Genomic DNA, 13,821 nt, shown 5'->3' with positions numbered 1-13,821 from the left:
ACAGAAAGGTCTCTTATTAAAATAAAACTTATCTTTATTAAAGAAAAACACTTGAATCCTATTTCCTAAACATTGATAGTAAATGCATAGAAGAATAAACATGCAAACAAAGTTTCCCCCCACCCAAGGCATGCAGAGAACGAGAGGCCTCTCGGGCTGACTCCTACCAAGAGCCAGCGCCGATCTGTTGGATTTTACCAGTATTTATACCAAATGATCAAAGGAGTTCCTTTGATGATCATATCACAGTTATAAATTAACACTTAGAAGTTGAAATTGTCTTTCAGGAAATTGCGTCTTTGGTCTTACACAACAAAAATTCACATTCCACAGGATCAATACAGTGTCATTGTTTTCTCCTGGTGTTTCCCAATTATGGAAAATAAACTGTCCTTTGATGTTATCGCTGAGATGGGGTGTGTGAACTCCTGTACCTCAGGAAGTTAGTCTTTTGCATTGAAGTCTGCCAACTTCCCAAATGGCCACACATTTTATTGCCTAGGAAATTGGGGGTATTGGCAAGTCTCACATCTGTGCAAACATTCATTGATTTAAATCCTGGGATTGGAATGTTTTGAACTTTTGCTGGGGTGACTGATAAAGAGATTTGTCTAGAACAAAGGGCTTGGAACAGGCCAGGCCTCCTTGCTGTTCTGCTAGCAAAGAAGCAGAGACAGATATATGGATTTCATAAACTATTTGGTTCATTTTAAACCCAAACCTTCTATATTTCTAAAATTTCTTACCACAATGTCACTTCTGTAGAAATGTTTACAGTCAATAATAAGGTCTTATCTTAGGCACAAGGTCCTAATCTAATATACTTATTACAAAAACAACTAAGACAAACAACGGCGTTCTAGTAATCATTCCGTTTGTGTATTCTTCATCACGTTCATCTGTTGTTGATTCAACACAATCTTGAAGTACTGAAGGCAATGTTTCAAGATTCTTAGTACTAGTTCATATACTATATTGGTGCCATGCTAGGGAAGTTCAGCCATTCGAAATGTATTGTAGACCTAGAGGATTTTCAGATTACCCTTTTAAAGCTGTTATTGTACCGTCTTGGAGTAAACCGGTACAGGGACAGCCGTTTCACACAGCCTTTCCCCTACCAGTAAGGAGCCATCTCCTTTGGTTTGGCATTTCAGACTGCACTGCTTTGTTTTCCCACCCTTTTTCGCCTCCATTGAAATCACTGTTCTCCCGAGATGTAGTGATCTTGTGTATCTCAGTGGTCCAGGCTGCCCAATGAGGTCGCTATTGTGCTGTTTTGGTGTTGTGTTACAGCGCCATAGCACTCTTAAAAGAACATTAAAAAAGAGACAGAAATAGCCCGCTTTAGGAACGGTATAGAAAATTGAAGACCGCTTGGGAGCAGTTTGAAGGTAAAACGGCTCAGGAATGCTTCCCTAACGGGACAGACACGTTTGTGTCTGAAAGGGTCAATATATTCCATTAGGGAACCATTACTAAAATGGTTCTGTCTGAAATTTCAGTACAGAAACTGTTAGTGAACAGTTCCTGAAACGGAACATATCGGCTGTCTGAAATTCCCCCTAGTCACATCATAGTTTAATATCGGCGATTCCCAGTCACCAGAACTGAAACACAATAGTGTGACACCAATATAGTATCTATATACTAATAACCAAGGCGCCCCCTGCATGCGGATATCTAAATCCACACATTGGGGGCACGTAGGGGGCAAAGAGATTTTCCTGCACACTTGGGGTAATCTCATGTGTGCAGAAAAATCTGAAAAGTTTTTAAAACTATACGGGAGATATTTAAACCCCTCCAAAAGTAAAAGAGTCCCCTGCGCACGTGCACTTACCACTCCGAACTGTGGCAGATCCACGTAGGGCTTGTTGCCGTTGCTGCTGGCAGCAGTGGTGAAGCCTTAATGGCTGGTGGCTGGGAGCCACGGTCGTTGCTGTGGTGGAGGGGGAGAAGTCTGGCGGGCAGGCAGCTGGGAGCCCACAGGGCTCGCCGCTGGTGCTGCTGCGTGGGGGGAGAAGAAACCTGGCGGGCCCAGTAGTGGGAAGCCCGCAGGGCTCACTGCCATTGTTGCTGGGCAGGGAGAGGAGAAACCTGGCAGGAAGGCGGCTGGGAGTCCGCAGGGCTCACCACTGTTGCTGCTGTCAGTGGCAGGGGGGGGAGGGAGAAGCCTTGGTGGGCCGGTGGCTGGGAGCCACGGCAGTTGCTGCTGTTGGCGGGCGGGGAGAAGCCTGGCGGACCACCTGCTGGGCTCACCTACGGCCGCTTCCTCCTCCTCCATGTGGAGCTCCTGCTGCTTCAGTGGCCAGCCGGCCAGGAGCTGCAGGGAATATTCCCCCCACCTGTGAGTATTGTGGATCCCACCTCTTGTATAAACTAATACTAAGAATCTTGAAACATTGCCCTCAGTGGAGTATATGCTGAACGGGAGTGATAGGAGCAGAGAGAGGGGTTAAACTGCCATCTTAGTCGGCGCCATGGCAACCAACCAATCAACGACAAACCTGATGAAGAATACGCAAACGGAATGATTACTAGAATGCCGTTCTTTGTCTTAGTTGTTTTTGTAATAAGTATATTAGACTAGGACCTTGTGCCTAAGATAAGACCTTATTATTGGCTGTAAATATTTCTACAGAAGTGACATCATTCTGAATGTACTGTTGAGCTTCATGATTAATGCTTAATTCATATTTGTGTTAATGAATCATTCTAAAAATACTTTAATAATTCACATTTAGGATAATATAAAAACAGAAAAAAACCTGTAAAATCATACACGGTGATTTAGTGTTTTACTTAATTACTAGGTAAGTGGCAACCCTACTCCTGACTTAGTCTTCAGAATCTAACTTCTTCTGACTAATTTAACCTTTCCCTGTCAGATCTTAACTTCCACTACACAGAAATTGCTATTGGCTGATCTAGAGCACAGCTCTGATTGGTTGCCGTGTCTCTTGGGTACATTGCTGTGTTTTACATCTACTGTGTCAAGGGGGTTGTAGCTCAGTGGTAGAGCATCTGATTGGCCTGCAGAAGGTCCCAGGTTCAATCCTCAGAATCTCCAGTTAAAAGGATCCGGTTCTAGGTGATGCAAAAGACCTCAGCCTGTGACCCTGGAGAGCCACTGCCATACTGAGTAGACAATACTGATGTTGCTGGACATCTAACTCTTTATCCTAATGCTAGCATGCATTATGCCAGGTAGTAAAAAACAACAGAGCTCTTTAATATCAATTCAAATACTTCTGCAGCTAACATTTAAGGTTTCTGATTTGGATCAATAGCCCTGTACACTAGGGTTGCCATTCCCCAGTTGGGGCCAGGGGATTGCCTGGTTTTGTGGAATCCTCCCTACAGCAATATTGCGCAACATGCCTACATCACCTGGAAGTGAAGTGGGCACACTGGCAGCAACGCTCCAGTTTTTGGGCAAAACTCTATGGTTTGAGGGCAATTTTACCATAGAGTTTTGCCCAAAAACCAGAGTGTAACACCTGATGTTCCTACTTCACTTCTGGGTGACATAGGCACTGTGCACAATGTCACTTCTGGTGACGTCGGCACATCCAAGGCGATGCTTCCAGCTCTTGGAACATCCCCCCCGCCCCTGCTGGCATCTCTAATGGACCTGGCAATCCTGCTGTGCACACAACCCCTTCCATGCTTTGACTGGATATGCAGAGGGGGGGAGTGGGCACAAGGGCACTGGCCCCACCCCTGTGTGACTGCTGTCTTATGAGCACAGCACCCATACTCGGAGGAAGCATCTGCATGTACGTTCCCTCCCCTATGACTGGCAACATTAGGAAAGCAGTGTCCATGATCACAGGGAGGGAGCATATGCTGTGGTTGCCAGGTCATGCCTGGACACTGGCAGGAGGGTAGGGGCAGGAACATGGGGGGCACAATGTCGTCTGTGTCTTCTATGGTAAAAACCATAGACTTTCCAGCATCATCTGTGGTAAAAACATAGAGTTACCAGTGATTCCTATACCTAATATATGTTCTTCTGGGCTTTCCCCAGGAGTGATGTAGTGGTGCAAGCTTTAAAAAAAATTCTCCTGCCACTGCTCAGAGCCATGGGAGGTAATTAGTTGGAAGGCCTCCCAGCTATCTGGGGTAAAGGTATATGGGTCTGTGGAACTATATAATTTTTGATAAAATAGCGGATGTTAAGAAGTCAAATGAGTATCCTATGTTTGAGTCAAACATCCTGAATAAGTGGTGTCCGGTATTGGAAAAACTTTTAAAGAATGTAGATTCCCCGTATTCCTTTAGCAATCATCGTTATTTCAAACTTATTTTGTTAATGTAACGATTAAGTTTTGTATAAGGTACAATTGAAGTCTGCCTTGTAGTACAGGTATTTCAGGTCTGTTGTTGATGCTTTGTTGATGTTTTGTTACTGATTGATATTATTTTTGAATATTTTTCTTAACATAATATATATTTTGTAAAATGGCAGGCAATTAGGTCTGCCAGTTGGGGGCATTCTGCCACAGTGGGATGCCTGGCAGCCCTAGCACCCACATGGACATTTGCACCATGGAGATGACCAAATGATTGTGCTAGGTGGAGTGCAGAGCCAGTGTGCTCATACCCACTTTCCCTCCCCGTTCATTCCAGTCAACACAAGGAGGTATCATGTATAGAGGGGCTTACATGTACAAGGGCACTGTGTATGTTCCAAGAATTCTGCTTCTGCCAAGGGTGTATTTTCTACGTTTTCTTGTGATCATCCTTAACAAAACAGCAATCAGTAATCCCCAGGCTGACAGCCAAATGCTCATTGCCTTCACTTTGCAGAGATGTGGTGGCAGTCTGCTTTTCTGCAGAGAGGGAGGATAGCACAGCATCTAGCTCTCATGGCTGGCACATGGGCTTCCCTATTGGCGCAGAGATCGGATCCTTCTCTGGGTACCAGAGTACCAGCAGCCAGCTTGCAGCATTGTTATGGCCCACAGCCTGGGAATTATTGGCTTGTTTTTATTAATCTGAGAACTAGGAAGCCTAAGTTTAAAACTAGGTGAACCAGAAACTACTTTGTCAGATAACAAAATTGCCATACATTCCTTGTGGGTCTCCTGAATTTCCCTGCTTGTTTTCAGACTCTGGAAGGTGATCACTATAAAGTTCTGTTTTGGAGGAATCTGGCTGACTGCTGTCATGAACAGTGTGATGGACTCGATGAACCTTAGTGCGATCCATCAAGACAATTCTTATTAATAGTATGTAAGTCAGTCTGGCCGTAACCTAGATAGCCCAGGCTAGCCCAGTCTCATCAGATCTCAGAAGCTAAGCAGGGTCAGCTCTGGTTAGTAATTGGATGGGAGACCACCAAGGAAGTCCAGGGTTGCTACACAGAGGCAGGCAGTGGCAAACCACATCTGAACATCTCCTGCCTTGAAAACCCTATGGGGTCACCATAAGTCAGCTGCGAAAGAAAGAAAGAAAGAAAGAAAGAAGTCAGCCTTAAAGCTATAAGTAGAGCTTGCTAAGCCCTGGGTTCTTAACCACAACTCTCTTCCCCTTTTCTATCCATTTGGAGTTGTTTTTCATAGGGTCATTTGCAGGCATGGGGACACTACCCCCAGTTGTTCTCCAGTAGGGGAAGACATTTATTGACATGCCTATCTGCGTGTGTTTGAGCCACATGAAAAACTTTTCTTTTTCTTTTACTGCCCCAAGGGGCAGAATTTTATTAGTTTTTTTCGTCAAAATAGAATACAAACTTGACAAACAAACATTAACACATACCTACAAAATATAAACGGGGGTAATAATTCATCATAGTTATTATAATGCTTGTGCCTAATTACTAACATTATTTTCTGCAATTATTTACTGTGAGTGAATATCATTAAGTTTCTACCTTGTTGGGTTATATAGGCTTTGTTTTCTTGTACTTTGTCTTTTAATTATTTCTGCCTACATATAATTATTATACCAGCTGTAGAATCGTAACCAAGTGTTCTGGAATGTACAGTCCAAAAGACCCTTCATCAATAAAGTCAATTTGTCCATTTCAGCTGTCTCCAAGACTTTATTTATAAATTCTTGTTTCGTAGGTGTCTCAGATGTCTTCCAATATTTAGCATATACAATTCTGGCTGCAGTAGTTATATATACAATAAGATAGCGATCATCTTTACTAAAATCTTTTGGTAAAATATTTAGTAATAACACTTCAGGTGTAAACGGAATAACTATAACTAACACCTTTTGCAATAATTCATGAATCCATGCCCAGTATTTTTTACCCACTTCACAGTGCCACCACATATGGTAAAACGAACTCACCTTCTTTTCACATTTCCAACACTTATTTGAACATTTGTTATCACATTTCGCTAACCTTTCTGGTGTTATATACCACCTATAGAACATTTTATACATATTTTCTTTATAACCTATAGCTTTTGTAATTTTTATATTTTTCTTCCACGTTTGAGCCACATGAAAAACTTTAACGTGTTACCAGGCTTATGTATCCTTCACTGCATGCAGGATTCAGATTTTAGCAGTTTGCTGTCAATGAATACACATTATCCTGAGTCAGATCATTGGTCTGTCGAGGTCATTATTGCCTACTCTAACTGGCAGTAGTTTTCCAGGGTTTCAGGGAGAGGTCTGTCTGGAGATGCCAAGGATTGAACCTGGGACTTTCTGCATGCAAATCGCATACTCTACCATTGAGCCACGACTCCTACCCATGGCACGTTGCAATGTGCCAAAAGCTAAATCCTGCATATGGCACACAGCCAGCTTGTCATCGACTTTGAGGCCCAGTCCTACGAGCTTTATCAGGCTTTCCCCCCTTTTGTGAATGGTCCCTCTGTTGATCTGAAAGTCTCCCTATATTTATGAATGTGATATTGAGAAATGGCCACAGGAGGTCAGTGTAAGACAAAAAGAGGCACCTCCATGCTCTATTGCCTTCTGTTTTGATGAGCAGCTGCTAAGACTGTCAGTATTAGGATTCTGGTTCATACACACACACACTGGACACACACCAAAGAACAAAAGAGAGGTAGTATGTTAATTTGGACATATGTAAGGATTCACAGTTGATTGCAGTAATGGCTGTGCCTTGTAATGTGAGCTAGCATATTGTTGATGCTAATTTATTGTCAGAGCAAAACTGAGAGTAAATGATTATATGTGGGGATTTCTCCAAACTATCTATGTTCTACAGCCAGGCTCTACGCTACAATCTCATCCGTTCCAATCCTACAGACATTCTCACCTGAGGGATCTACAACAAGCCTTTTTGGAACTAAAATATCCACCTGCTGATTCAAGAAACAGATTAACAAAGCCAGATTGATACCCAGAGAAAGCCTGTTACAAGACAGGCCCAAAAGAGAAAACAACAGAACACTGCTAGTAGTAACATGCAACTCTCAACTCAAAACAGTTCAGTGCATCATCAATGACTAATGACAGTTCTTTTTCACAAGCGCTGGGGGGGGGCATACCTTTTCTTGCACACCGAACGCCCCCCAATCTTATCCTCACCCACAATGATACAACATCTAACTTGAACATGGACACTGGTGTCAGAGATTGCAATAAACCCAGGTGCCAACTTTGTTGCTACATATACCCAGACAATGTGAGCACTGGACCTAACAACATCAGCTACACCATCTTAGGCTCATTCACTTGCACATCTTCTATTACATGCCAAAAATGCCCTTTGGCTCTCTATATAGGGCAAACAGATCAAACCCTACTCCAAAGGACAAATGGATACAAATCTGACATCAAGAATCACAAGATTGAGAAATTTGTAGGAGAACAATTCAGCCTTCCAGGATATTCAGTGGGTGACCTCAGAATAGCTGTTTTATTTCAAAGCAACTTCAGAAACAGACTGGAAAGGGAAATTGCTGAATTACAAGTTATTATAACACTGGAACAATGGAACCCCCAGGACTTAACAGGGATATTAGTTTCTTATTTCACTACATATGCTAACTTCATTCAGTCCTTACATCTGTATTCTCACCAAGAAGGGCTATATTTCCTCTTTACTGTATTTTGTTAATTATTTGGAATAGTACATTGGAATAGTGATTGTAATGTAATGAATAGTAGAATGTAATGTCATTTGGAATGATAGTTTGGAATGTACTTCTCTGGTCTGGGGACAGAGGAAATATACACTGCACAGCTAATCACCCCACCTCGAAAGAAAAGGATGCTGTAAAATTACCTTCACACTTGAGAGGAGACGGATGGAGCATAATAACAGGGTCTCAGTTAATTACTCTCAGCATTCCACAATTAAGAAGGGTAGATTTGCCCATCTATCTCTGATTTTGTGATATATTTATTTCTGTCACTGTGCTTCCCCCCAGAATTAAATCCAAACAAATGGTGACCATATAAACTAAGTTTGTTATTCCAATTTGGTCCTTGCATCTGTTAAATACCGTTTATTATGCTTATGTTAATTTACTGGTCACCCTCTACCTATATGTATGGACTGGTAACTTCCATTTCAATGTATCTGAAGAAGTGTGCATGCACAGAAAAGCTTATGCCTTGAATAAAACTTTGTTGGTCTTAAAGGTGCCACTGGACTCAATCTTTGTTCAGGCAGTGTTTGTGTAAGTTTCATGGTTGCCTATTGGTTAGTCCTTCTGGCAGGCAACACGCTCCTCTGTCCTATATTGACACCCCTACAATTTGGAAAACTTCTTGGTGCTTGTTTTAAAGGCTGAGAATTCCATCTGCATCAGTACTTTTGTCTCATTTTTTAAATGGTGGGGCATCATCAAGGCTTTCTCCAATATTATTACTCCCTCTGCATCATTTCCCATAATTGTACTTATTTTACTTATTCCAAACATTTCTGTGCTGCCTTGCCATTCAAATCAGGGTGTACAAGGCAGGAAACATTTCAAACATGAAAAGAACATTTAAAATACAAAAAATACATAGCATATTTAAAACATTTAAATAGAACATGCAGACACATAGACACACACACAGGGAGCAGGGCTAAGTGAAGAAATGCCAAATCAAAGAAAAAAGTCTTCACGAACTGCCAACCTAGCAGTTCGAAAGCAAGAAACTGCAAGTAGGTAAATAGATACCACTTTGGTGGGAAGGTAACAGCGTTCCGTGTGCCTTGATGTTTAGTCATGCCGACCACATGACCACAGAAACATCTTCGGACAGCGCTGGCTCTTCGGCTTTGAAACGGAGATGAGCACCGCAACCCTAGAGTTGGATTCGACTGGCTTTCGAGCAAGGGAACCTTTACCTTTACCTTTACTGACAAAAGACACCAGTAGATGGAGACAGACGAATCTCCCTGGGGAGGAAGTTCCAAAGTTTCAGTGCCACAACTTGCATTGCCATTCCCCAGGTCCTTGTGGGGGTTCTCCCAATTTTTGGGACTTCAGCTCGCCGCTGGCCAAAGCCATAGAGTTTGGCCCTCGAACTAGAGTGTCCCATGCAATGTTGCCAACATGATAATGTCACTTCTGGGTGATGTCATTGTATCGGGGAACGTCCCGGAACGCTCCCTGAACCCCCCTGCTGGCGTGGCGAGGGGACCTGGTCTCCCATGTTTGAACACACCTGTAAAACATGTTGAAAGGGACAACAAAAGAGGGAAACAGCAATTCCTCCCTTCCAAGTAGCATGACTCTCACCCTCTTTGTATTAGGCCCTCATGATCCCTCCCCAACAGTGACATAATGGGGGAAGCTACATCTGTCCGCTGATGCCTCATCAAAGGCTGAATCCTGCTTGGGAGATCTGCCTTCAGTTCTCTGTGCTCACAATACCTATTTTCCCACCCTGAAACAGAACCTGGGGTACTGTTTGGGGAAAGCCCCATGTCCCCTGGTGCGCATGTGGATTTCTCTGAAGGACCCAATAGCATACATATACACAGTCACACACATACACACACACACGACTGTTTTAGGCTGAGGATAATGCATGGGGATAATGCAAAAGTCCCTTTTCCACATGCACCATGGTCCTGATCTTTATCAGCCACTACAAATGCAGGAAATAAGGAAAATCCTGTATGATCCATCAGCCTCAGGGTGGGTACTCCAGATCCAGTCTCCGTACTCCTTGAATTTGCTAGTGATGCTTTGTAAACACACACACACACACACACCAAAAAAGAAAGGGGAAGAAGAAAGCATTTCCACCATATAGGTCTACATATGCTGTCCATAAGGTCAAAACTTCCACCCACCAGATCTGCTTGAGACAGGTCTGTGTTCAGAGGTACAGGTACAGAGATTTCACCTTTATATCTGATTGAATCTTCAGTGCATGAGCAGCAGAATGAAAAGGCAAAATGCACAGGAGCTAGGTTATGCTGTACTACTTCAGATGGATGATCACATTTATAAAGGAGCCTCAGTGTTGTTGTTGTTGTTTTAAAAAAACCTTGCAAATAGCAACCCTTCACAGCAAGCAGAGGGCTGAGCTAGAATCCATTCTCTTTGCATTGTTAATTTTTTGTTTGTAGGTGGGGTTTGGTTTTCCCCTTGTGCAGTTTTTGAAACTGGAGTCTGAACTAGTGCAGTGTTTTCCACCACTACATTCTCCAGCACATGTTGAGCAAGTCTCAATTGTGGATATTTTCAAAAGCCGTTCACTCTCCAGTCCATCAGTTTGTTGCAAATGGTAGAACTCTGATACAAATATGGGGCTCCCCTTACAACAAAGGACCCCCTGTTCATTGCAGTATGGAAATACTATGCCCCTTCTTGAATCAAAATCTTTTTTATTTTGCAAGAGAGAGAGTTTTAACTTCAAAGAACAGTGTTGTTGTTGTTGTTTTAAAAAACCCTTGCAAATAGCAACCCTTCACAGCAAGCAGAGGGCTGAGCTAGAATCCATTCTCTTTGCATTGTTAATTTTTTGTTTGTAGGTGGGGTTTGGTTTTCCCCTTGTGCAGTTTTTGAAACTGGAGTCTGAACTAGTGCAGTGTTTTCCACCAGAGCAAGGGAATCTTTACCTTTTTTACCTTCCACACCAAGCCATGCTGTAATGTCATGAGGGGACTTGGCAAGGCAAGAAAAAAATGTCCTGAGCTATGATGAAAGCAGAGCTTAGCTCTTTGTCCCCCTCCCTTGTAATCCAGGCAGGTACTCCACCTGCAGCCACCCGGTAGTGCTGGAGAAAATGATTTGGTTTCTCTTTTTTCTCATGCAAAGGGAGGTGGGGGGAGCCCTACTGGGCATGGCCTCATCTCAGCCCTTTATTCCCCAGGGCTCATATCGGGGGAAATCCCTGTATAGAAGCAGTTTAAGTATTTGCCACTCTCCTCCTTCAGCTGACATTACTGAGGCAGCCTACAATCACTGTAGGAGCTCTCATCAGTTCACTGCTTGTACACCATGTGGCCCTTTATCTGGAGAGCCTTTTATGATAAGAGTGCTGCTCCTGTGTATCCGTGCCTAGAATGGTCTGAACTTTGGGCCTGCCAAGGAAGGCTGCACCAGGTTGTAATACAGGGGAGTACAGTGTTCATTAGGATTCTCACGCAGTACAGGTACTGGATGCTGCCGGCTGTTTATTTGCAGCCTCCTGCTTGTTTTCTGGCTCCGGCTCTCCCTCTCTAAACTGTCAAGCTGCCTTCTTTGCAAGGTAGAAATTCAGAGGTGCTAGTCTAGTCTAGGGCATTTTCCACATGCCTGCCAAGTGATTAAACACGCAGCATGAACAAGCAGAATATTGTTTTGTTGTTGTTTGAAAAATGACAAATAAATTAGGCTGACTTCTGGCATGTAGCCCAACCCAGCAACTGATCAGCTGCTTAGAAAATATTTTCAGGAGCAATTAGAGGGGTCCCCACTGGTATTTCAAGGCATCACACTCTTCTTCCTCTCTTCCTTCCTCCTATTTTTTTTTAATCTTTCTGGAAAGCCTCATTTGCCATCTTCTGCTGACACCCAGAGCGAGTCAGAGAGGATGGTGACTCTCTTTCAATGCCCTGAGCAGTTTAGAGGCTTGGGGGAAGTTAGGGCTTTTCTTGTGGGTTGCAGAAAAACAAAAAAAAGATATGTGTGCAAACACAATTTTAAAAACTTGAATACATATCTATGAAGAACAAAACACATCAACTCCCCCAAAAGTGCAAACATCTTTTATAAATACATGTGCATACGTAAAACTGAATACGTAATACTGAAAATGCTCATAAGCAGAGAAGTAAAACCAAGCACGTTTCAACAAACATCTTCATCAGTGGTTAATCATCAGTGGTCAGAATTAGAACCAGAGACCCACAGGGATCAGAGGGTACAACCCTTACATGGTGAATGTGGAGCCAAGTCAGGCCTGCACATAATAAAGTAATAAGCCTCATCCCCAAATAAGAGGAATGGAGAATCCTGATTATCAGTCTACATTGCATGACAAATAGTATCCTGTTTTGTTATACCTTCAGTTCAATAATATACTTAGTAAGTAGGAGGCGAATCTCACTCATGTTTACAATTTAAGGAATACCTCAAAGAGCATAAATGGTTTTATTTAATTCCAGTTTATTATTATAAAATTTATAGATGTTATTGGTTAACATAGTACTAACTAATGTATGTTGTTGTATCTGTAGAACATATACTGAATTCATGCTTTATGTAATATATACTATTCAAATGAATAATATTAAAAATCCTCACCCTCAAATAAAATAATAATTTTAAAAACTCTCATCCCCAGAGCTTTTTGTATGTAAATAAATTAACCAAGCAACAACAACAAAATCTTCAGGCATCCTGTATCTAATCTAGGCCTGGCTCCACACAGCATACTCATTCCAAAATCCTACTGAGCTGGAGGCCAAGCAAGAGAGCAAGTCTGACTTTATGATTCAATTTATAGTTAACAACTACTTTATGAAAGGATTTTTATTACTTTTTTATAATGTGCAGGCCTGACTTGGCTCCACACTTAATATGTCTGCATGTCTGATTTTAACCAGGGACAAAGAAGTTTGTCAAAATATGTTTGTATTTTTCTTGATGGCATGCCATAATTAAAAGCAGGTTTTTAAAGTCCTGTTACATGATACACATATATTTATAAAAATTTTAAATATGCATATAATTAGTTCATTTTTTATTTTTTATTTTTCATACATATGTATTCAGGTTTGTCTTTTCTTTTTTCTTATCGTATTTTGTTTTATGGTCTGCTTTTAACCTGAGGACTGTTTCAGGAAAATTGAATATTATTCTGTGCTGTTTTTATGCCCCCTGCCTTGATTGTTGTTGGTAGTTTTTGCACTCTTTTCTTGTTTTGTTTTATTTTACTTTGTGAACTGCCTTAAGCAGGTCTCTGGAGAGACGGCATGTAAAGTTTCTAAGTAAATACATACCATCTTATCTATAGATTAGCTCTGTACTGCTGATGCACTGGTGCATAGCTGGCCATTATGACCAACACAGTTGTATTGATTGGTTACATATGGGTTGTGTGGCAATGTATGATGAAATTGTATTATCTAGGCCAGGGGTCATTTAGTAGAAAAAGAGGTGCAGGAGCTCATTAGCATAACTTATTTGCATATGCCACACCCTCTGACATCACCAGAAGTGTGTCAGAAGGCAACACCCACCGCTCAGGCTCCACCCCAAAAATCTCCAAGTATTTCCCAACTCAGAGCTGGCAAGCCAGCTTTACACTTTGACTAAAGACACTTTAGGTTTCCTTTGTTCTTGCAGGGAAGCTACCCTACAAGAAGCATGAAAATACAGATCAAGTTAGTGTGCTTTTGCTTTTTCTGCAATAAATCAGGAAAACAATCAAAAGATTATTTTGGCAACA

General features: G+C 42.0%; 1 protein-coding gene across 1 annotated transcript in view; it reads left to right on the top strand.

The window, feature by feature from the left end:
• LOC107124590 (rab11 family-interacting protein 4-like) overlaps positions 1–13,821 on the top strand; it is a gene marked incomplete at its 3' end in the record, with an annotated part of 256,480 nt that overhangs the window by 110,110 nt on the left and 132,549 nt on the right. The window lies entirely within an intron of this gene.

This window comes from Gekko japonicus, unplaced genomic scaffold (assembly GCF_001447785.1).
Source record: "Gekko japonicus isolate JY-2015 unplaced genomic scaffold, Gekko_japonicus_V1.1 scaffold1091, whole genome shotgun sequence".
Taxonomy (NCBI): Eukaryota; Metazoa; Chordata; class Lepidosauria; order Squamata; family Gekkonidae; genus Gekko; species Gekko japonicus.
This window is presented reverse-complemented; position numbering and strand designations above follow the sequence as displayed.